Raw genomic sequence first — 7,014 nt, 5'->3', positions numbered from 1 at the left:
TAAGCTTTCAGGGACTCCTTCTTAGAATTTGTTCTCAATTATTTACTCATTATTTAAATTAAGACCAAACAAATCCAAACTTTTACCTCCAAAAGCTACCCTCTGAGCCTTTGGCAAATTGTGGCAGAAAGATAAAAGGCCTTTATAGTTGTCACCTGCAGTCAAGACATTGTGAATCATGGAATATGATAGAAGGTAATACACATCAATTAAAGAGAGATTAAAGACATGCTGTACCTTGTTCCAAATTTCCTTTGTGATGAGAAAATGGTTGTTTAATGAGGGAGGTTATTTTATGGCTTCTAACAAGTGAGCAAACCAATGTCATTTTGAGATCATTATCTAATTTAACCACAAAAAGGATGAAGTATAATACTACACTGATTTGCAGCATTTTCTCATTGCCTTGATTCAAATGAGATAAGATAATGATATAGACACTTGGAACCCTAAAGGCGCTAATAAATACAAAATCTCCTATCAAAAAGAGGCAAAGAGCAAGTCGGCATATTCCAGATCCATCTCTTGCTAAAGCCGTCCACCAAGACTTTGGCTGAGTAATCTATGTAATCTGATTCCATTCTCCCATACTTGAAATGATTCTTTGACACCTGGCAATCTTTAGGTTACAGTTATAAATATTTATAGGGTGGCTGATATCAGGATTCTGCTGAAATCGCTAGCCTCACCTTCTACTACTGCCCAGTCCCCAATGCCCTTACTTCAGCCTTAAGTTAATAATACTGGTCATTCCTTAAGAACAATGTACTGTCAGACGTCTCTAAGCATTTGCAGCACTGTCCCCAATTCCCAGAATACTACTCGTATCTATACCTCAACCCTAAAATACACCTCCAAATGTGTCTTTTCAAAGACTTCCATCCATACCTCCATTGCTTACATTTTATTATGTCTTGACCCTTTTAATTCTCAACTAGACTGTATGCTCCTCTAAGTCAGCGTGTACCCCCTCTTTCTCTGTATGCCCACACTTTGCACTAGGTCTATGCTTGATAAGACAGCATTGAATAGGGACTTACCTGGTGGTTCAGTGGCTAGGACTCCATGCTCCCAATGCAGGGGCTGGGTTTGATTCCTGGTCAGGAACTAGATCCTGCATGCCACTACTAGAACCTGGTGCAGCCAAATAAATAAATAAATACAAAAAAAACACCCCAAAAAACCCTGACTCAAATAAATGGGTTTTTCAGTCTGGATGTAGTCAGATAGTAGCTTCAGAAGATTCTGTTTTTTTTCCTCCCCAGTTTTGTGTGGTTTTTAAAATTTTATTTATTTACCTTTAATTGAAGTATAATTTACGATATTATGCTATTTTCAGGTATATAGTATAGTAATTCAGTATTTTTGCAAATTATATTCCATTACATATTATTACAAGATAACAGGTATAATTCCCTGTGCTAAACAGTATATGAGTATTCCTTATCTATTTTTTATATATAGGATAAGAAGATGTGTTATAAATATATATGATGGAATATTTTAAAAATTACTCAGCTATAAAAGGAATGAAACGCTGACATCTGCAGCTATTTAGACAAACCTAGAGAGTATTTTGCTAAGTGAAATAAGGCAGACAGGGAAATCAAACACTATAAGGTATCACATATTTGTAGAATCTAAAAATTAATACATATGAATATATATGCAAACCGGAAATAGAGTCACAGACACAAAAAAGCAAACTTGTGGTTAGCAAAAGGGAGAGGGAAGGGGAGACAAGTTCGGGATATGGGATTAACAGAAGATTCTGCCTTTAAAATGAGAAGAGAGATATCTCCAGTGCAAAACTCTTCACAAGTTTCAGATTTGCATATTCAACTGTCTATGTACTTCCTGTCCTCCCTTGAATGTTACAAAGACACCACTATCTCAGCATGTACTCTCCCTGCTCTTCTGTGGCCAAAACTTATGTCATTCCAATGGTTCTTCATAAATTGTCCAAGTCAGAAAAGCTGAGATCCACAAATTATGTTACATTAGTTCACGTGTAGCTCATTGATTCTCCTCTTCTCTACCTCTCTCATTATTCTACCTTTTCCCTCTCTCCTGCCAATGTCCCAGCCTGATCTAGAAACCCGATCATGCCTAGATGATTGCAATAGGCTCCTAATTCACTTGCTCATATTCAAACCACTCTCGGACCACATGTACTGTCCCCACTATAATCAGCATGGCATTTCAGAATATAAATCTGACAGTGTTAGCCCACAACCTAAAACTCTTCAACAACCTCCTATTGATTTCAGGGAAAAGATCAAAATCTTTAATTGAGCTTCCCAACTCTACAGCGTATCCCCGACTCTGCTGTGTTACTACAGCTTTATCTCACTCCATTATCACCGTTTCTGTTCCCTTCAATCTCATCAGCTTTATAGTGCTTCTGAAAGACCATGTTCAGTCTGTCTCTGGCACACACTGTTTACATCTCCTGGAATGTTCTTCTGCTGTGTCCCACCCACTGTTTGTTTCTACTCTTCTGATCTCAGCTTCAAAATCACTTCCTCGGGAAGGCTTCTCTGCTCTCCCATACTTGCTCATATCATCCTATTACCCGCACGGAGTGTCACATTATTTTATTATCCTTTTGTAATAATGTATTTGCTCATTAGTGCAGTCATTTGATTAGGGCCAGCCTTCCCATTACACAACACTATTGGGATTATGCTGTTTATCCACCATTACGTCTCCCACGGTCCAGAGCAGGGGTCAGGCACACAGTATGTGCTCTGTAAATATTTATTCAATGACTGAATGAACAGGTCTAAGAGCCATAGGCCTGGAGAAGGATGCTGTTCACCCCAGTTTGTTCATGGGGAACCTGAGGCTCACTTCCTTTTCAACCTTCCCATCTTTGATCTTAGATTCCCTAGACTTTAATTCTCCACCCACCTACACACCTTTAGGTTAGTCATTTGCTGCTTTACTTCCCCAGGATCTGGCTTGAAACTTTTCTGACTCAGCTTCCACACAGCATCAGTTGGGGTTCTTCCCTGCAAGAAGCAGAAGCTGACTGTGGCTGATTAAGCAGAAAACAAGTTCATTAAAGGATAGCGGGTAGCTCACAGAATTATTGGGACGTTTAGAGAACTGGGCTTAAAGCCAAATTTCTAGGAATAATGTCCCAAATCATGTTCCAGAACTAGCCTGATGAGAAGAACGCTGCTCCCCCTAGCACTGGTACTAAGGAATGAGCTACTTTCAACACTGCAGCCTCATTACAGATGTGACACACATGGCAGGCACTCAGCCCTGCCAGCCCTGCTCTCAACACTAGGGAGCTCTCTGTTTCCCCTCATCAGCTAAGCGGATTCCACAGTAAGCCTTTTCCCTCTGATTGCTCATTTCTGAATTACGGTCTAGAGGGGGTGAATGTGCTTGGTGGAGAATTGTGATACGTTTCTGTATTCTTGTTGCACAGAACCAGAAAGTGGGAAGATCCTGTAAACATAATAGCAAATTTAAAAGATGCTAGACACCCAGAAAACATGACGGATGCCATCTCCCTAAAACAAGGCCAAATTTTTGGCATCTTATTCTGTCTCTGTTTGATGGTAAGTCTAAGTTTCTTTAACTTGTCCATTACAACTCAACTGACAACACATTAGGAATTTAGTCTACTATGCTAAGATAGACAAGACCTAGCGCCTGAAAGATATTTTTTAAAGTCAGTTGCAATCTACTCTAGAAATGTCTATTTGAGAGAGTAGCATGCAGCATTTCAGAGTACAAACTCTGGAATCCAATGGTTTAAGTATGAAACCCAACTTATTCATTTTATTAACTGTATGACTTTGGTGGACAAAGTATCAGAGGTTATAACAATAAGGACCATGATTTGCTTATGCAGTATCTAACCCAAACTAGCCCAGTATCTAGCCCATATCTAGATGGAACAACAGACTGGTTCCAAATAGGAAAAGGAGTACGTCAAGGCTGTATACTGTCACCTTGCTTATTTAACTTCTATGCAGAGTACATCATGAGAAACGCTGGGCTGGAAGAAGCACAAGCTGGAATCAAGATTGCCGGGAGAAATATCAATAACCTCAGAAATGCAGATGACACCACCCTTAAGGCAGAAAGTGCAGAGGAACTAAAAAACCTCTCGATGAAAATGAAAGAGGAGAGTGAAAAGGTTGGCATGAAGCTCAACATTCAGAAAACGAAGATCATGGCATCTGGTCCCATCACTTCATGGGAAATAGATGGGGAAACAGTGGAAACAGTGTCAGACTTTATTTTGGGGGGCTCCAAAATCACCACAGATGGTGATTGCAGGCATGAAATTAAAAGACGCTTACTCCTTGGAAGGAAAGTTATGACCAACTTATACAGCATGTCAAAAAGCAGAGACATTACTTTGCCAACAAAGGTCCGTCTGGTCAAGGCTATGGTTTTTCCAGTGGTCATGTATGGATGTGAGAGTTGGACTGTGAAGAAAGCTGCTGCTACTGCTACTGCTAAGTCACTTCAGTCGTGTCCGACTCTGTGTGACCCCATAGACGGAAGCCCACCAGGCTCCCCCGTCCATGGGACTCTCCAGGCAAGAACACTGGAGTGGGTTGCCATTTCCTTCTCCAATGTGTGAAAGTGAAAAGTGAAAGTGAAGTCGCTCAGTCGTGTCCAACCCTTAGCGACCCCACAGACTACAGCCTACCAGGCTCCTCCATCCATGGGATTTTCTAGGCAAGAGTACTGGAGTGGCTTGCCATTGCCTTCTCCGGAAGAAAGCTGAGCGCCGAAGAATTGATGCTTTTGAACTGTGGTGCTGGAAAAGACTCTTGAGAGTCCCTTGGACTGCAAGGAGATCCAACCAGTCCATCCTAAAGGAGATCAGTCCTGGTGTTCACTGGAAGGACTGATGCTAAAGCTGAAACTGCGATACTTTGGCCACCTCATGCGACGAGCTGACTCACTGGAAAAGACCCTGATGCTGGGAGGGATTAGGGGCAGGAGAAGGGGATGACAGAGAATGAGATGGCTGGATGGCATCGCCGGCTCGATGCTTTGTGAGTTTGGGTAAACTCCGGAAGTTGGTGATGGACAGGGACGCCTGGCGTGCTGTGATTCATGGGGTCGCAAAGAGTCGGATACGACTGAGCGACTGAACTGAACTGAGCCCATATCTGGCAGAGTAGATATTCACTAATTATTTGTTGGATAAATAAGTGCATGAATGAATGACATCTATATGAATCAGGATGACGAAGGTCAAGTTGGGTTAACAAACAATCTGAAAACCCTGTGGCTTAAAACAAGGAAGTTTTCTTTCTTGTATGTTGCTACCTGTCCACTGAAGGTTAGACAGGTCATCCTTATTCCAGCATTTCACTGAATCAAGTTTCCATCACCTGGAATGATGCTGAAGCACAAAGAAAGAGAGCATGGTAAATTGTGCATTGGCTCTCAGAACTCCCACCCATACGTAACATGTACCACTTCTCATAATTTATTTACTGACGTAAATTATGTAAATGTATTTAATACCAAGGGAGTAGAACAGCACTTAAAAGGGAAGCTGAGAAATATATGATAAACAGCAAAAATGATGGCCTTGACTTTTCTGAATCTCAGTTTCCACATCTGTAAAATAAGGACCAAAAGATGTTGAAAAGAATGAGTGCGAACTTCAGTGAACTCCCATCACCCTGGTCCTTGTTTTACATCTTCATTAGGGTAACACAGCAGAGCCCAGGGATCAATGTCAGCCCAGAGTCAAAGATAGGAGGCAACTTGCTGAAACCTGAAAGTGGGACTCAGAATGAGTGGATATAAGACAGCAAAATATGATCTTGAAGTATCAATCACTGTGCTTTTATTCCCTCCGTTGATTATGTCCATCTGAAGCACCACGTTGCCTCCAGGAGAACTGGTGCAGTTATAGCATAAATGTAAATAGAACAACAACAAATTGATGTTCAGTGTTTCTGAATTCCACAAGCTAACATCAGAAACAATAGCTCTGAAACCACGACTTTTGATATGTAAGGAATGCTGTTCAGAGAAGGGCTTTTGAGAATCAAAATGGAAGCCTCTGCAGAATGAAGGAAGGAGATGGGGTTTATGCTGTGAGCTTATCTGAACAAGAAAAAAGGAAGCTGTAGATTGATTCATCTGTAGGGAGACAAACTAAGGGTCACTCAGCCCCAAGGGTTAGATGAGAGAGTAGAGGGGCTCAGAATTCTAAGGGAGGTTGGCAGAGTCACACAGGAGAGACTCCATGAAGAGGAGAAGCGGATGGGGTCAGCAGGGAGACTGCAGAGGCTCTCTGTGGGCAGCCAAGGGGAAGTCAAGCCAAAGTCTATGAACTTCCGTGAGTGCACCATGTCGCCTTTCTCAGAAGACCAGTTAGCCAGTTTGCTAAAGATGCCTGTGAATCACTCAATAGAAAGGTGCCTTTAGTATGTCCAGTGTCTTTGCCGACCCCAACCCAAGTGGACACCCTCGAATGGACCTGGGGACTCTAACCTTCTGAAAGACAGGTGCTGTTGACAGGACAGCCGTAATATCTGTAGTTGGCTGGGAAAGTGGAGACACCCACTGTGGATTACAATTTAGCATCTGAGTACCCCTTCTACTCAGGTGGCTCAGCTGTAAAGAATCTGTTGCCAATGCAGGAAAGGAGGAGATGTGGGTTTGATCCCTGGGTCAGGAAGATTCCCTGGAGGAGGGAATGATAACCCGCTCCTATGTTCTTGCCTGGAGAATTCCATGGTCAGAGGAGCGTGGCAGGCTACAATCCATGGGGTGGCAAAGAGTCGGATGTGACTGAGCAAGGCACCCCTTCTACTCATTCCATTGGTTTTGCTCCCCAACAAGACTAGACTGCAGCTCTGGATCCACCTTTCAAAAGAATGATTTATGCATGTGTATTCCTTTTTTTTTTTTCTCTTGAGCAAAGGTATTTTTGCAAAATTGTGTAAAATTACCAAGTAAGGCATTTCGTTTGTAAGTTATTAGAGTTGACAAGTAAGTAACAGCTAACACATT

The 7,014-nt window shown here is 41.9% G+C and overlaps 1 protein-coding gene across 1 annotated transcript in view; it reads right to left on the bottom strand.

Annotated features, from left to right (window-relative positions):
- Positions 1 to 7,014, bottom strand: part of SYNPR (synaptoporin) — a 303,960-nt gene that overhangs the window by 203,969 nt on the left and 92,977 nt on the right. The gene's annotated exons all lie outside the window — the stretch shown is intronic.

This window comes from Moschus berezovskii, chromosome 24 (genome assembly GCF_049115385.1).
Source record: "Moschus berezovskii isolate FMDL1 chromosome 24, NW_MosBer_1.0, whole genome shotgun sequence".
Lineage (NCBI taxonomy): Eukaryota > Metazoa > Chordata > Mammalia > Artiodactyla > Moschidae > Moschus > Moschus berezovskii.
This window is presented reverse-complemented; position numbering and strand designations above follow the sequence as displayed.